The sequence below is a fragment of the Bombus huntii genome, chromosome 8, assembly GCF_024542735.1.
Source record: "Bombus huntii isolate Logan2020A chromosome 8, iyBomHunt1.1, whole genome shotgun sequence".
Classification (NCBI taxonomy): Eukaryota; Metazoa; Arthropoda; class Insecta; order Hymenoptera; family Apidae; genus Bombus; species Bombus huntii.
The window spans coordinates 7,190,642-7,208,219 of NC_066245.1; the positions used below are offsets into that span (position 1 = coordinate 7,190,642).

The 17,578-nt window shown below is 42.6% G+C and overlaps 1 protein-coding gene across 28 annotated transcripts in view; it reads left to right on the forward strand.

The window, feature by feature from the left end:
• LOC126868279 (MAP7 domain-containing protein 1) overlaps positions 1–17,578 on the forward strand; it is a 207,000-nt gene that overhangs the window by 122,572 nt on the left and 66,850 nt on the right. For 8 of the 28 annotated variants that reach the window (XM_050623559.1, XM_050623566.1, XM_050623571.1 and 5 more), the window contains exon 1: positions 13,441–13,602. The exons of 17 other annotated variants lie outside the window; for them this stretch is intronic. The gene's annotated coding sequence lies outside the window, so the exon portion shown is untranslated. Of the gene's footprint in view, positions 1–13,439; positions 13,603–17,578 lie in introns of those variants that run through there. 3 more of the 28 variants (XM_050623565.1, XM_050623564.1, XM_050623588.1) reach the window with 2 other exon arrangements.

Sequence of the window (17,578 nt, forward strand, 5' to 3'; positions counted from 1 at the left end):
AAACTAGGAATGTAACACATGGCCACGAATTTGGCAACGTTTAATTTCCGATAAGAACAGTTCACCGACTCATCAATCGTTTGTAGTGGTGCACGTAATGCCGGCTTCATATTTTACGCGATACAATTTACGACGGTCGCTGTTGTAAATAATCGCGCTGCATTAAAATACCTTGTCGCTGAGTCAGCGTTCGCGACGTTGTCGTATTCGTGGTTACGCCTGGCCAACCTTTTCGTTGTCTTTCTGCCGTACTTCCGTTCTCTGCATGGAATTACGTGTTGCACATTTTTCCCCCGATATATCCTTCGAGTGGATCTTGCAATGGGATTAAACGATCTGTCGACATCCGAAACGTAGCAACACGAGCATGGTCGATTAATATCACTCGTGGGAACGACGTTCTTTGAAATCTATCGTCGAACATCATGAAAACTCTCGTCGACCGTACACGATCGAAAGTATTGTTCGACTGATTGACACCGCCGGATGTTACGATTGGCACGATGATTGACGCCTATCCACGAGACGAGTTCCTATCGTGATAGCGATCAAGAAACGCGCAGTGGTCATTCCTAACGATTCTTATTCTCTACGTTAAAGTGTCTGAGAGTTACATTGGGTGATACATTCTCACCGATATCGTTATGTTTATACTTTCCATAATATTATTCTATTCCTTAGGATTTTTCTATTTTTCTTATTACATGTATTTCTATTCTATCGTCGAGTTCATGAAAAATTCTGCACACGATTCTATGAACCGTTCTATCAATGATTCTATCGGCGGTTCTACCGACGATTGGTTCGCGAAGATGATAGAGCGCGCATCTTTTACGGGCGATTTGACCGCGAAAGTAATTTCCCCGGCGGAAATTTATCAAGAATCTAATGTCGATGAATTATTCATCGGTCGCCTCGATTGCGTCTACCATCCGTGAGACTGTTCTTACGAGCGCCACGACGATCTTCAATGGCAGGATCTGTGTGCTACATGTAGCGCTCCATCGACGTAATATCCTCTTATGTTTCTCATAAACTGTTGCAATTTGCGCGTTCTAACACCATTGACGTCTCTCGTGTCGGTTAGTAAGATTACATACTGCTAAACGTAACTTTAAGAGAAGATTCTACTGGTAATGTTTATCGGCCATTTATTGCTCGTACGATCCGCAAATTCACTCATGTGTAAGATTGCTGGCTTACGAAAGTACTTGAACACTTGCCATAAAAAACTTTTACGTTCGTATTGTATATGTTATATGAAATACTCTGCAATTTTATTAGCGTTGTAACGATACACGAATGTAATGGTTACATAGGTAAAATTTGAAACCAATCTGAAAATGTATAATACACAAAAATTACAAGATATGTAAACATATATTTATTGAAAAATTAATATACAAACAGTACGTCTTACATCTTACGACACGTTTTAAATATATAGGTAGTACACCACTCGACATTGAGGCTGATTGATACAATGCATAATGGACTATGTAAATACTTTTGTGATCTCTGAAAAATATATACACACTCGTATAAAAGTCATGTACAAATGCTTTCGCAGATCTATGTACTAATAGAATCAAGTTTGTGAGAGAATGATACGGATATCTTTCATCGACAGTTCGCCACACGTGTCGATCCGTAAATTCATTCATTTGTATGTATCATTCGTACGCATTGTACAAGCAATGACAAATTGCTCGGAGCTCTCTATCAGTATTCTGTATCGCCTGCCTCAATGAACCCCGTGGCACGTGGCTGTTTCCACGGCTGATAAGATCACGAATCATCTATTCAGTTGATCAAGCTGGCGTGCGCTCTTAATTCGCACTATCAACCGATTGCTCTTAATGAACCGGCTGATTTCTCGACAGGCAACGAAAACGAACGTCAATTCCCATGATCGCTTCCCAATAATACCAGCGTTATTCTTATCAGCAGGTATTGAAGCCGCGCGAAAATCCAAAGCGCAGAGTTCCGTGCACAAGCGGCAGTCAGTGTAAGTTCATCTTGTTGAATGGGAAACGGGGAATGATCGGATAGGTTCGTTTATGCATCTTAATCCGGGCATTGTTGGCACGATTAGAATTCGTGAATCGCAAACGAGGACACAATATCTCGCGAGACCTTCCCCGGTGAATCGAAATCCGCGGCATAAACGGATCAGGAAGATTATCCTGGATCGTCGTCTGGCTAGGGTCGGCCTTTCATTCGTGCTTTCTCGTCGAATTCACGCGCGAGCATCGTCTCATTCTCTCTACGAATCTGCGCTGCGTGTTGAGTCGTCGAGACGAATCTAGTTAGTTCTGCTACTTTTTTTTATTTTCTTTTTTATCGTTCGATCGTCCAACGGGACTCGGGGCACAGGTGAAAGTTGCGCTAACAAAAGAAAGAATTCGGTTTCTTCTTGGAAACGATGTCGGACAGCATTCTATCTCGGAGGTAGTGGTAATTGAAAAGTTTACGGGATGTCGCGGTTTGCAGCTGGACGCGGAAAGAACTTGCAACTGTGGAATTCACGGTATCCTTGTTCCGTTGTGTCGAGTTCGCTGTTTTAATTATGTATTTACTTACTCGCTCGTTCATCAACAAGTATAAGCACTTTGGTATCGTATACACAGCCAGTAAAATATTTAGAATTACGTTTCTGGTTGTATCTGTTTATATTAAATTCCCTATTAACGTGGTGTTAGTCGAGGGCTATGTGGGGAAAGTATGCTAGTCGACTGCTTGATTTTTGCGCCACTTGATGGCTAGAAAGATGGTATTTTAATACGAAATGATTGAAAAGAGTAATAATCTGGTCGAGGCATACTGCGTTCTTCTGAACGTAGACTATTGATACAGTCATTCTATTGGACTGTTAAAACGATCATTTTTGGAAATTCTCACTTATCGAAAATATTTTGTATCTCATTGTAAACTTCCACAATGAAGTATTAATTTCGACGTTGGTTGTTTTCTGAATCTAGACAATCGCGACTTCATAGAGGACGAGACTCGTGTATTCGGCGACGAATCCAAAGAGAAGCCCACTGGCTGAGAAAACTTAGGACTCGCATCGATTCATCTTTACGGATCGCGTGTTTGGCAAAGTTTGCCACCTCCGGAACAAAGGCGCCACTCCCGGAATAAGAAAAGTAATCACCGCTGTAACCAGTCCGTGAAACTTTTCCTCCAATGCAGGAATCGATGGCCGACCGAATTTTTCTCCTATCTAAAAACCACGTCCGTATTATGAACGTTCTGTGTTACAAGTACATTGTCATAGTAATCTTTGTTCCGGCGAGTTTCAAACTTTTGAGCTTGTCATTTTTCTCCGTGTCGAGTCCTCGCTTACACAGACTGAAAAATAGCAGGATTCGTATTTTCCTAAATCGTTGGGCAAACGCGATCTACCAATTTAGTTATTTTATGTATATCAATTATTCATGGATGTCAAACATATAACAGACAAAATAGTTGCTAAAAATAAATGAAAGAAACGAGGAAAATCCTATTTAGAATTCAGAAATTGACTCGTTATTCTTATAATACTGTAATAAAGATTGTCTTGAAGATAATCATTGACGATAATCTTTCGTATTAATTTAGATAGCGTTCAATTTGTATTGGAAATTTTCAACGATTGTTCCTACTATATTCGGCAGAATAAGTAGATTCGGACAGTGTCTGAGCCGGCACTACTGTTATTGGCTTTAATCGTGATATTATACTGTGATATAGCCAGTTTAATTGAAATATAATGAAATCTTCTTTGTTTAGTTTTTATGTAGATACTATCTACAAATTTTTACGATTGTTTTGAGATTATGTCTATATATATTACTATCAATATTCTATGAATATCAAATATATAATACTATAATGATTAAAGTATATTGTACGAGAATTTTTTAACAAGAATCCACTATATTCACCTGATTTGGTTCTCTGTAATTACTTTCCTAAGTCTCCAAATTCCAATCAAAGAATTCGTAATACGGACACTACAACTATAGAAATCTATTCACTTATTAGTTAATCATTTTCAGCTTTATATTTACATTGAACAAACACGCGTCGAATAAAATAAATTATCAGTTACTAATGAATGAATTTACTTAAATGAAAATATTGAGAATCTTATTACTTTTCAAACAAGCTATGTACACTTTCGTTAATGCGAACCAATAGTACACTTGTTTGGATTTCGTGAACAAAACTTCGGTCAGAATATTTAACATTCAGCGGAGAATAAAAAAAAAAAGAAAGAAAAACGGGTAAGCCAATTCTTTTGAAGACGGGCCAAATTCTAGAGCGTGTCGGCGGCTTGTTCGCGACCGTGTTTTAATACTATCGGAAAACACGGCTAAGGGATGTCGGATGGTAATAAAATTTTTCCCTCGGTCGGTGCAGTTCGTGTCCCTTTTTTCGATTCACCGCATATAGTCGCGGGATTTTGTTGGTACGGTTCCAAGTGGGCTGCGAAAAAAGTCGTCGGGCGACCGGTAGATTTAGCTCGGTTCCAACGTCGGCTTCTTCCTCACGACTTCATCGTCTCTGTACCCCGAGCAAGATGTATCTACACTACAACGATAATTTCTCGGTTATTAAAGCGTAGAAACCGGAACTAATTCTCTTGGAATTGCTGGAACGTCCATCGAGCGCGTTTCACCGGCAGAAGCATCGTCGTTCCTTCCGCAAGACAGATTCTCTCTTATGTCTCTAAAAACGAAGAAAGATTAGCTCGTTGGATGCTTTGCATAAGTTCTCCACATCACATTCGATCGCGCGTTAACGAGTTCTCGCGCAACTGAACTTCTCCATTTGGAACACGAAGGAGATAGATCACCGATGCTCATTAACGAGCGTTTATTAGTCGGTAAAAAATGTCGAAAGCGGAGCACAGGAAGAAACGTGACACGAGTTCCTCTGTAATTTCTTTCTCCGCTCGCTACGTGTAGAAAGCGGTTCCCGTGTGTATAATTCTCGGAGCATCGTGAGTTACCGAGAGGGGAAAAAATTCCGTACGGATTTTAATTAATCAACGGAAACGAGGAAGAAAGGAGGAAGGATAATAGAAAGAAGGGAAAAAATAGAAGGAAGGAAAGGTAAGACTTTCGACGATGCAATTATCGTCTCGACGCAGGGGGCCGGGTATATCGAAGCGTGACATCGGAGTGCATCGAAGCGCTCCTTGGCTCGGGCAAATCCCATGAAGAAACGAGGAGAAAGAAGCTTCCCTCTGTGCTCGATAACTCTCGATAACTGGTCGTGGCCCGGTCCGTAGAATCGGCCACTGTAGCGAGGAACAAAGGAGCTGCGACGTCGACATTATCTCGATCAAATAAAAATGCCCGAGTCTTTCGATACACTTGACATAAATCTCGCGAACGATAAAGCGGTACTGCGGTAACGAGCAATACGTCCGATCGTTAATGCCAGCGCCGTGTTTGAAACTAGAAATATCCCGGTCGTGGGGAACTCCGGCCATTTCGCGGAACCATTTTCCGCCGAGCTTTCCGACCGCCTTTGTGGTCGTTCGCTTTCGAACCTCTTCGCTACCTTTTTGCGTTCGATTAAAACGAACCGAGAGAAAGAACCATGTTCTGGATCGCGGTCTATCGTGGTATATGTATTGACGAGGGTAAAATGATTTTTAAATGGAACAGGATTTCCGAGGTCTGCTGAGTATACAATGGGCAAAAAGTGTGCTGTGTAACTCGCTCCGAATGCCGGGAACGTTTTATGCCTTAAATAACGAGCCACGTCGAATCCTTCGATTTTTCATCTAAACCGCTTTAAATCTAAATTTCGAGAAACTCCTGGTCAGAAGGCGAGTGATCCACGAGGGTGAGCTCGGAATAAATTACAGCGCAAGTCGTCCAGTAATTTTGACCCGGAACAGGTCGTGTTCCCCCGTGTGCACGAATGAGAAGTTCCTTTCACGTTCGACTCTCGGCGATCGATAATCGATGATCTATTCCGACTGTGACGTACACGATTGCACTACCGGGATAGATTGAACCAGCAATATCACGGAATATGGTGGAATCGATCGAGAGGGAAGATCGGACTAGACTGACGCAGAGACCTTCGACTTCGAGACGGATCTGATAGCGAATTGAACTCCGCTTTTACCTGAAATTCGTTTATCGAGTTCGTAGGGTGCAGCCGCGTGCTTTCTATGCCGACCAGAGATACATACGGCTACACCGTCAATTTCATCAGTGCGCTTCATGGATTTGTGAAACGCTTCGCTATCGCGTGGATACCCACTACGTTCGAAAATCTTTTTTTTGCACCAGACAGACGAAATTCCACGGGTGAAATAAAGGGGAAACTTGAAAAGGTTGCTCTTTGTTTAATATTCGTTTCGCGCGTGTCGTCTAATCCTATTTAACACTCGCGAACAAAGCAGCTGCTGCGTCCGTCGTTTATGGAATCCACTGTAGAATAATACGAATATCTGTACAGTGTAATAGCAGCACTTTAGCTGCAAAAATTTCTAAGCACTCGCGAGAAATTTAACGATGTTACACGATGGCTCTGCTGCTAGCCTTCCAAATAATTTTTATGCTTAGATGTTAAATCTTAAACGTTTGTATAAACTTTTTTTGGTAGGAGGAAAATTGTCATAGATCATCGATTTCGATGAATTTCATTAGAGACAAATTGTCTGCGACTAAGCGAGTAAACAATAGTAATTACAACGTGTAGTCTTTTCGCACATGTGTTTTTCCTCTTGTCTCTCGATACCATCGAAAGCAACAATCCAACAAATTTTTCTAATGTATCAGAAACATGGATGGATCGTTTCAACGTGTCAGCAAATCTCCTTACGATTCTCTTTGGAGAAAAAGCGATCTTTCATGCCGGACGAAACGCTAAGTCACTAACGACGTTTTCTCTTCCCGTATCTTAGGATCGTGGCGGTGAAATCTCAGTAGAGGGAATTGTGTATCGCAGCAGGGCAACGAATCCTCCGTTATTTACGTAGGTAGCGGAGACGAGTCACGGCAGAGTCACGTACCAGGAGGTTTCAATTTTCTCTAGGACTTTTTCCTACCGGCAACGTCAGATGAGAAAAACGCGACTCATCTTCGAAATATCATGCTGGCCGATGTCCAAGAGCCACGTCCATTTTCAGAGTGCATTTCTTCGGTGTAATCAGAACGCCGTAGTCGATCAATCGAACTGAACCGGGCCAATAGGCCCGTTGAGATAATGGGAGACCAAGTCGTGCGTATGAAACTACGTTAAGACACAGAATGCTTGATATTTTGGACATATCTATAGTTTTTGTTCTGCATTGCCTGTTAGAGTTGATAATCGTCTACGTACAACGAACTCTACGTTTTGAACTACGTTAACACTTTGCCACTGAGATACACTGAGATAAATAGGTGTTTAAGTAAGCTTCGACTATTCACTGTTATAATACGATATCAGGTTCAAAATAATAAAACAGTATACATTATTCATATTTGGTGATCCTTGTTAAAGAATTGAAGCTTTATTTAGCGTTGAAATTAAGCTTCGTTATTAGTACAATCTGTCTTTGTTCAACTGGAACCATAATCTGTTGCACGAGTGTACTTGACATTATAATGCAATGGGTTAAAATTAGGTTGGAGTTTGGTTTAATCGTCAAGTCTAATAGCATCGAGGGTCTGTTATACAGAATATTGCACGTAATTGTTCCATATCTCTTAATTGTTTCACCCCTTTCTTCTTAGTACAACTAATTAGGAAAAGAATTTAGTCGATTTTCCTCCTGCACGATGCAGTACTCAGGAGAGTTTAATTTACAGCACCCTTTGGTGCCTGCTGTTTTATCTTCCTAAATCTTATGATACAAAGAAACGAACAACCATTTTGAATGTTGGAATGTCTGTTTGTTGTCTGCTTGCATAATACTCGCAAACATGTTCTGTAAAACGTGTACATCCCTTGGAAAGACAGTATTGTAGATATACAAAATTATTTTTGTAGCTTTCGAGAACTGCTGGTAACTTTGTTAGATACAACATTCGCGAGAATATCGTAAAGTAGTCGTAAAATGTTTACTAATAACTTGCGAGTTTATGCTGATCGTGAACACAAATATTTGATGGTGAGGGAAGATCGTCTTTTTACAACAATAACACGTAGAGTAGGTTAACGAGCAATGATTCTCAGTAATCACTTGCATTTGTTATTTTCACCCGGCTCTAAATTTGCTCACGCTTGGTCCTTCGAGTTAGAAAAATAGATTTAATCGATAGTATCGTGCGATATCCATTGACCAGTGCTACGATCCAAAAGTCGTTACCAACGAGTGTTATGTACCGATAAGAATGTCAGCGTGTCGCGTCACATTTGTCGTCTCAAAGAAAGAAAGATCTCTCCGATGTGGTTTATGAAAGGAGATCGATCTCGATGCGCCTAAATACGAGGCTCGCAGATTCACCTAACTCTCGTCAGAGTCACACGTCGACGAACGAGTTCCTGAGGGATAGACTGCCATTGAGAAGGAACACGTCCGATCCGATTCGTCTCGTAGGCAAAAGATACCATTGAAGCCGAACATTGGCGCAACAGTCGTATCTTTAGGAAAGGTAAAAAGCAGTCGACAGATTGTTACACGTAACCGGTGACAACTATAGCCGCCCTGGTTCCAATGAAATTAATGGGAACGAATTCAGTAGAATAAGGATCACAAAAGAGTCTATACTGGGAGCAAAGAATAGGCGTCAAGAGTCTATAGAACATCGGACGAACTTATCGATCTCGGTTTCCTTTTTCGTCGCTGAAACGACAACGATTTATTTACAATTTATCCTGTCACTTTATTCCCAAGTGGGAATAACGCGAGAGTGTGAGATCAGTGCGGTGGAATTCGAGCATAAATCGAAGGCAAGTCTATAGGTAGAGAAAGTATCGATACGAAGATAACGCGGTCGTTTTAGCGCGTGAACCTTAATTAGGGGGATTAGAGTAGCAGAGCAGGCAGTTCGAAGGAAATGGGAAATCGATGGCCCGGAAAGTGTGCGTTCAGTGTACGGGATATGGAGTGCTGGAAGTTACGCTTGGATCGTTTGCTACTATTGTATAGAGAGAGAGAGAGACAGAGAGTTTAAATAGCGGCGTTAAATCAGATTATTCCCGAAGCAATGGTGAAACACGAGGAGTTTGATCGTTGAGGATCTTGGAGAATCCAGATCCTCAATCTGTGAATCGCGACCTCTAAGAAGATCGTAATATCCTTTCTAGAAAGGCCACTGCGCTCACGTTAAGAATGTCGGGAATACTAAATTATATTCATTAAGATAATTCTATACTAAGCTAGAATGGTGTTTCGAAATATCCATTATTAAATTCTCTTTACCTTGTTCAGAAAGGTTTTTGTTTTATGTAGAACGCTGTAAAAGGAAATCGCATAACTCATCGTCAGAAAAGTTCGATTCGGTAGCGTAAAGAAATCGCGATCTGAGAGAAACGTTTGGAGAGAGCAATCTGTAAACGAACACGGTGGGAACGTGTTGGGAAGGAAAACACCGTTCAATGACGCCGCCTCTCGATTTTTCATCGAGCATCCCGTTCTTTCCCACTTTCGATTAGTATACAACGAAGGCGTCCGATTGAGACTTCGTCGCGTCCCTTTACCCCAATGACGCCTGTGCTAGAGACCCGAAATTAATCCTCGATAATTAACCTGGTATAACTGCGAAGTTCGAGCACGAGCTGCTTTGCTCTCAAGCGCCTACCACTCGATGAGATTTCCGGGGAATTGAAAAGTTCTTCAAGAGTACTGTTCTAGTCGACGAAAAAAAAAAAAAAAAAAAAAAAAGAACCGAGGCGAAGTTTGGAAGAATATCACGACTATCGACGCTCTTTATGCTAGTGCTTGGAGAAGCAAACAGAAGCTCTGTAACCATTCGTGAAATCTTCCGATCAGATTTCTGCAATTTATGATGGCAAATACCTTTACTGAGAATATATGTGGGATTTGTGTATTTACATAATAAACGGAACGCGAAAAGAAGCGTAATGAGGGTAGTTAATATAATTTTTTCAAAACTAAGAAGACTAAAGTATCTCTTAAATTTAAAGATTATTACATTTGATACTTTATGCACCAACGAAGATATACAATGAAAATTAAAAAATGCATGCAATTCATACAGTTCGTAATATGCATCAGATGCCATTATTAATAACAATAGATTTTCTATGGTTTTTAAACAAAAGTAATTAAGAGCAATTGTAATTATATTTACAATTACAATGATATACGCCAACTCTATCGATTTGTTGTACGTCGTTATGATTCGTACAAGAGTCTCACATTAAACTTATTCTATTTTTCAATGATTCACATAAAATTCTCCAGCTTTTCCATTATACTTTTAATTAGACTTTTATTCAAGACTTACTTTTATTTGAGATTTCACACGGGTACACATTTACGCATATCCTCGCCAAATCTCTGTATGCATCTTTCGACAAATGAAATGTTTGTCTCGCTATCTATCGACATGCTAAGTTAAATATTTTCTCGTGTGCTCGTGGATACATTTAGAAAATAAAGTTCAAAGTGCATCATTAAAGGTTCTTATCACGTGCCGACGGAAAGCATATTTTCTAGGTAAAACGCGGCACGTTTGCGAACAAATATTTAATCGAAAGGGAACGGAATTACTTAGATATAATCTCTTGCGAATGTTCGTTTGATTAAAATCACGCGAAGTAACACGTGCCATGGAATTTTTTGAATTCTATCCAAGGAAAGAAATTGGTGAATGGTTTCGCTGGATATTTCTCGAGTAGAGTACATGGCGTCGTCTCACATTGGACTCCTATTACTCTGGTTTCTCGAAATGGACGACGTCGGGAGCCTATCCAGCTAGATACGTCTGGAATTTCGGCAGACCCATACGCGGATTCCAGTCATGTCACTCACGAGAGCAATGTGGATGAGTGGAAGAGACGTGCCGAGGGATCGACGAACGTTTGTCCCCGTTCAGACGCGATTTCGCAACCGGTTGGATGCAAAACCACTAAGAATTCGTTCTCGTTCTGCATTCGCTACGAGTTATCTTTATAACATGCACATGCCGGTCCTCGTTAAACGCCACATTTGAATTTTTACCATCAAGGAAAGAAAAATTCCAAAGGTGTCTCTCGTCCAAGAGAAAATTTGATTTTTGTTCGTCGAGGTTTTCGAATATGAATTTTATTCGTCCGTCGATTGATTCCAGTTTGCTGTTTGTATAAAACGCAGGCTTACGAAAATATTCGAACACACGAGGACACCTTCTATGAACACTATCGGTGGTACATGAAACGTCTTGAAATTTCGTTAGCGCTGTTACGACATACGATTGCCATGAGTATCTCGATAGATTTTGAAACGAATTCGTACGAATATATATAGAAATATAAAGAAACTACAAGATATTTAGTATACACGTATAAAAGTATTTAAATAATCAATTATCCGTTATACAAATAAGCCTCAAATTTCACTAGGACCATACTTAACATTTGTTATATGCTTGAGTTAGAATAGTTGAGAATATTTTGATTCTTCATAGATCATGTTGCTCTTGTATCTCATACATGTGATTCTGTTACAAATTCTTGCATCGTTATCTTGTATGAATACGAAATCGTGGTCGATTAATCGTTTCCTTAATAATGTAAATCAATCGTCGTGTTTTATATATGGAACCAGAAAGTACCTTGATATCTATGAACGAGAGTACATAACGTTTTATATAAGAATACAGTTTATCAATATCGAAGTATCAGGAAGTACGTAGACCGGTTAGATACGAGGGGAAAAGTTACGATATTTGGAATGGTTCGGCCGAGACCCGATGGAAAAAGCAGGCTTGTTATCGAAACGCGGCGGCGGCGAGCGAGCGAAGTGAAAATTTGCCTCTGTCGAAATGCATCATATCCGACCGCGTTGTTATTGGAATAGCCCACTCCTGTTTCATCATTCCCACGAGCAATCCTTTTTACCTGCGCAACGAGAGAATCTCGCGCGTGTAACTACAGCACGAACATAAAAAGTGATAAAAACCCAAGAGGACTACGAAAAGAAGGAAGAAAAGATAAAAAAAAAAGAAATCTGTTGCTTGTGTTAAACCGAAAGAGCAAATCGTCTTCTATACTCGTCTCTTTGTTGTGCTATCCTTGACGCTTATAGCGACCAGAGAATAAGCGAGATTCACAAGAAAAGGAAAAAGATAATACCTCCATCCGGCATCGAATCCGCCTCGCATCTGCCCGTAATCTGTCAAGGGAGTCGAGAGGATTCTACGTCGTCTTCAAGGTTATCGATCCTCGAGAACTTCGCTGGAAGAGGATGGCCGTACGAAGAGAGTATCGCTGCGTAAAGACTGTTTCTCTCCTTTTCGGGATGAGGTTCGCGCGACCCTTCCAAATTCCTCTCTTTATCCACCAGTTTCAAGGTCACCCTGTACTTCACCCTCTTGGAGAGTTGCTCTTAAGAAGCAGGTGTTGAAGTTAGGGGATGTCTGTCAGAGGATGAAGAAGGTTCGTCGAAGAGCGGAGATCGATCGACGATCCTTCGACAAAGTAATTTCGGTTTAGTGCGACGAACTGAAACAAAACGGAGCTGCCCTACGAGTGTCCCTTTAATAGTCAAGGTCAGCTGTGGTAGAACTACCGCGATACAACAACATTCGGCTGCGGAGTCATGCAACCGCGACGCGATATGTTTGGAGGGGAAATGTGCGATCTTATCGGGCGAATAGATGTGAAATTGTAATAAATCAGTGCTATGGCGATGATAACGTTCGAGAAAAGAGACGAAGAGAAGACTGTTAAGGAAAGGAGGACGAGAGAGGTAGACAGGTAACGTAGACGAAGATGAGCGAAAAAATTAGCCGGCATGACTCCGGAGGTGGTGGCAGGCACAGGTTGCACAACACGCAGTCGATGGGTGGAAGAGAGACGAGAGAAAGATCGAGCGAAGAAGAGAGAAGGAGTAGCCGGAGGTGGAGGGTTGACCATTTCGGGAGTGTCGGAGGTGGCGGCGCACGGCTGATCGATGCAACAGCAGCGCCGCTACGTGCAAAAGGGTAGGAGGCGTAGCGTAGTCGAAGAGAAAGGGCAGAGGGTAGCGTTCGTCGACGGTAGAGAGCCTCCCTTCTACCGTATGTCGGCCTCCTCCGTATCCCTCCGGTTCCCTCCCTCGGACCGTTGCACGCGTACTAACCGATCAGCGCGCGTTGGGCTTCGCTGTTGGACTCCGTGCATCCCCCTCCAAGTCTTCCACCACCGCGAATTTTCAGATAGGGGTTGCTTCGACGCGACGCGACACGACGCGACGCGCGCCCTCTCTCTTCCTCCATTCTCCAACTATCCCTTTCTCGTTTCTACATCCTCTACCTCTGTCCTCTCTCTTTGTCGCTCTCGTACTCCCTCCCTCGCGGGCTCAGTTCTCGCCTGAAGACCGTGCGGTGTACAGGTGATCCGGCTTGTGCGTATTCAACCCTCTCTACGCTTGAGTTTGTCCGCCTGCTGATCGAGATGACGTGCTGCCGCGTTGCCACGAGGAGGACGCACGCTCTGTCCTGCCGTGTCGTCGACGAGGTGCGCTTCCTTCTCCTTTTTCTATTCCTCTGCAGATCCTTCTCGAGGGCACGCGTTCCTTCGTCCGCGTTGTTCCGGTTGTGTGTCGTGTGGTCGGCCTTCGAGTGAACATCGAGCAAATAGCCAAATCCTGACAGGTTGCCAGTTTTTTTGCACGCGAATTTTCTTCCTAGTGTTCATTCCTGCTTGTTTCGCTCGTTCTTCGATGCACGGCATTGTTTCTATTGTACCAGGAATTACAATACGAAGATCGTGCAGGCGTAAGATCCTGTGCGCGAAGTGACTCGATATTTTTCCTCTGTGAGCCTGCTGTCTGGACGTCAAGTCTCCTTTGATGTTTCGATCGCAGGGACGGGACGATGAATCCGTTCGAGATTGTGCAGGACGTAATAATTCCTCTGAGATGAGTTTTCGATCACGTGGGTGGATGGTCGGCGGCGATACGGGCCTGTGTCTCGATGATTGCGCTAGCCTTTGAGAGTCCGGAAAGTATCTCGTTACTAACGTGACGGTCTAGTTATTGCAGCCTTTTCTTTTAATCTCGTTCCTTCAAGGAAGGTCCTTTCATCGTTTAAGGTAATTAGAAGTTCATTCGATAAAAGCACTCGCTCAAAGTACCTCTTTGGATATTCAGACTACGAAACATGTAGTAAATTTGCATTAAAAACGAATCACACGATTTTTGGATCACGTGGTCACAATATGATGCTCGCGATATTCCAACTTTCCGGTCGCGTTTATCGTGCCGTGACGAATCATCCGCACACCTAGAGATTATCGAGATACTTGGTCCAGTATCATCTTTGTCGTTCTTCTCAATTAATAGGTTAAAGGCGTTTATTTCCAGAGGCGCGCAATTAACGTGATTAATACTCTGGCGAATTATACATTCGCGTATCCCGGGACAGAATGATTTATCCTTGGCGTACGTAAGCACCGGTATTAAGCAGCTAGGTGATTCTCACGGTGCTCTCTAAATAATAGGGAGCGCTAAATTGGTTCTTGGTCTTGCGGGATCTAGCTACGGTGGAATTCACGACTTCACCAGCGTTTCGCTTTTTTCGCAATTTGTGCAACTTATCCCACCCACGTGTCTTTAAATTGGCTTAACCGCGAAGCTTGTTCCCGTTTGGAATCTCGTGCATCCTTTTCAAATTTAATATCTTTAAACTAGTCGCTCGACGGAACGTTAGATTTTTTTTATTCAATGTAGCGGAACGATCCGTGGGCGAGAAAAAACAATGAAGCTTACAAGATAACCGATGAAACGTCTGGAAAACTGGAATACCGGTTACACGCGTCACGCGTCAAAAGAACGGAACCATTGTGCTCCATTTCTAAGGCCTGACGGAAGCTCGATGATTCGTTCGCCAGCTGGCAAGGCCGGCTCGCCGTCGACGAGTCTGTTTTTAGCCGAATACGTGAATTAGCTATCCTCGACCGAGCAAACGATCGGTCGGTTGCTTTTCAACTTCTTTCTACGTTTAACTCGTATCGATCCATTCCCCGTCTAATCCTCTCAGCACTTTGTGTCCGTATATTCCTGTCGACGTTTCAATTTATCCTGGGCGCTTCTGCCGCCTGACCACGTGTCGAAATTGTCCTCTTCAACCGATGAACTTCCGCAGAAACGTCAAAGACAATTTTCTCATTAATCTGACACAGCCTGAGAACATTCGACGTTTGCGGTTGGATTCTCTTCCTCCGACTATATCTTCGTGTAGCAGTCGTCGCGGTTGGCAACGGTGACGGCGCCATCGATGTCACAGACACGCTATAATCCACGAAAATTAGGAGAGTGTCCGGTAGATCGTGAAGGTCACTGGTCCAAGCACTCTCGTGGACGAACGTGCCAGATTCAAACGATTTTACGATAAATCTTTCGTTATACGCCCTCGTTAACGCGTTCGCATTGAAACGCCACAATCCGATGGTTTGACGCACGAGCGAGCATACCAATCACATTTAACGGAATACGCGATCGCGAAATTTTTCCGATCGAACGCGACGTGTTATTCCAGCATTCGCATGCTGCAATCGCGTTCTCTGCTCGGATCATAATTAATCCAGCTGGATTCGACGCGTGGACGAAAAGCACACAATCGCGGGGGGTTGCGTGGAACCTCGCGCGCTTTTATCGAGTGGTTTTCCGCGCAAAAGAGTTTTCGAAATACCCTTGAGCGATCGTCATTGAACCGACCTTTCTATACAGGCTTCGATTATAGAGAGCTTGCTATAGAGTACAGAAGACGAAAGGTATACAAAGCAGTCGAAAACAACGATCAGAGACGCGTACATTGTCCGATGGAAGGTGGGGTTAAATCGACGATTGTCTCGAGAATTTCCGGGCAAATGGTACCGTGACAGAAACAACGGCCATCATCGTGGCTGTATTCGGCACGCGGACGTTTATCGGGCAACGGATAACGCTCCGATTGTCGTAACACGTCCCAGCTGCACGTCTACGATTTTATCGTACCTCCCATATTCCCATCGGTAAATAATTCTTCGTAATTCTTTCGAATCGATCGCGTTCTTGCTCGGGAAAAATCATTTTCCCCGCTGTTGTTCTTCGTCGATATTGTTCCGGAACTATCGTGTTTTTTTTTTTATCGTCGTACGATTTTTTTCAGCCGAATAATTAGCGCAGTTAGCGAAGCGTGAAGAACTCGCACGATGACAGTAAACTATGTCAGTAATAAGATTCTATTAAAGTTAGAATGAAATATTAATTTTACGAGGCTCGTTAGTGAGTTATTAGTGTTCTTCTAGAGAAACGCTGTATAGCTTTTCTCGGAAGTAGGAAACTGTATCATTACCAAGTTTTATTAGCTGTCCTTGGATTTTTACATGTCAGTCTCGACCTTAGTTTAGCAAATAAAGAAAATCGTAACGTATTAAGAAAGTGTTCGACGTACAACTGAAACAAGAAATTACGTATGGCAGATTCTTCGAGTTTTTTAAAAATTAGAAATATTTTTGACGTCAGAAAAAACGTTGCAGGATTCGTGTCAGAATGGAATATTTAATATTGCACAATTATCGTTATCGGATTATCAAAACTCTTCTAGGCTTATAATATATGATTTTATCAGAAAATAGAATTTAAACAGCAAGAGCGCTTTTTCTAGCAAAACCAATACCGTTTTTCCATCATCAAACGCTTTCCCCTTTTCATAATATTTGTATTGGACGATCGAGCGTTCTTTCGAATACCGGCGCTTCAATCAGCTTTGTTTGCGTTGACACAACCACTATCACCAGTAGCGAACACCAAATACCGCAAACATTACAGTAGCAGTTGTACAGTTACGAAGTCTTGACGTCTGAAGAAAGGCAATCGAATCACCATTGACCAATATTTTCACGATGGCGTTGAATTAATAGCGGAAGGTTATAGCGAACGCTGGGCGTAATGCAAACGAGTCGATGCACTTTCGTGCAGGATGGCAGGCCGCGTGCTCTGTTTCAGCTTTCACGATATGCCGTTTTCCGTGCTGTCGTGGTCGAAAGTCGCCAGTAAATTTTCCAACGGTTGGCAGTTGGCCAGACATTTTTATTACGGCATACGCCTCACGGAATGTTTCCTGGTCTTCGTCGCTAACTAACGCCATTTCCTGGACGTATCGTTTCCACCCTTAGCGTTGCTAGCCGCTCCTTACGCCGATAGCGCACGCTCGTCCCGTGCTTTATGGAAACGACCCAAACTTCTCGATCAGTTTCTCCCTCTAGCTCATTCCACCCTTATATTCTCGTAAACGCGTTTACATCGAAGTTACGTGTGGCCGCTGCGGCGGTACACGTCGGTTACGAGGGATTTGTAGGCCGCGCTCGTGAGCGTGCAAATCGGTCTACGTGTAAAGTTTTTATCCAGAACTATCTTCGTGCACGTTGTTCGCGATGGTGCTCCGCCGTTCCACCCTACGCGAGGACGAGCTTCCTCCTCGACCGTTGTAACCGCAGCGTTTAATTATTT